Source organism: Echinops telfairi, unplaced genomic scaffold (assembly GCF_000313985.2).
Source record: "Echinops telfairi isolate 266 unplaced genomic scaffold, ASM31398v2 ScPeMD7_60;HRSCAF=208, whole genome shotgun sequence".
NCBI classification, from domain to species: domain Eukaryota; kingdom Metazoa; phylum Chordata; class Mammalia; order Afrosoricida; family Tenrecidae; genus Echinops; species Echinops telfairi.
Genome location: NW_022103958.1, coordinates 3,164,480 through 3,165,101, shown reverse-complemented (window position 1 = coordinate 3,165,101; position 622 = coordinate 3,164,480).

The window sequence follows — 622 nt, the reverse complement described above, 5'->3', positions numbered from 1 at the left end:
TGTTGCTCATCCCCCTGGGGAGAGGGGGTATATTATTGCAGTTGCTTCCCCGTTTCCCCCCTTCTCCTTCAAACTTTCCTCTACCCTCATGGTTTCGCTACTCCCATTGCTGTTCTGGAGGGGTTTATCTGTCCTCGATTCCATGTGTCGAGAGCGCTTATCTGCACCAGTGTGCATGCTCCCGTGTAGCCCGATTTGTAAGGTAGGAGTGGGGTTGGGGTCATGCTAGTGGGGTGGTGGGGGTGGGCTGGGGGGAAGGGAGTGTTAAAGAACTTGAGGAATGCTGTGTGTTCCATTGGTGTTGGGCTGCACCCTGGCTGGCTTGTTCTTTCCTTGTGACCCTTCTGTGAGGGAATGTCCAATTATCTACAGATGGGCTTTGGGTCTCCACTTCAACCCCCATCATATGCAGCAATGGGTACAAATATTGATCTCTCTCACTCAGCTGGCCAGATAGCTGTCTTCCACATTTCTTGGCAAAGACAAACGAGTGCTCCCAGAGCTTCTTGAAACATTTCACTTAGTATTTGATATTCCGTCAATTCCTAGATTCTTGTTTTTTAATAATCCTCTAATGCACCTTGAACTTTTCCTTCAGTACCATTTTTCTCTTGAAATGGTT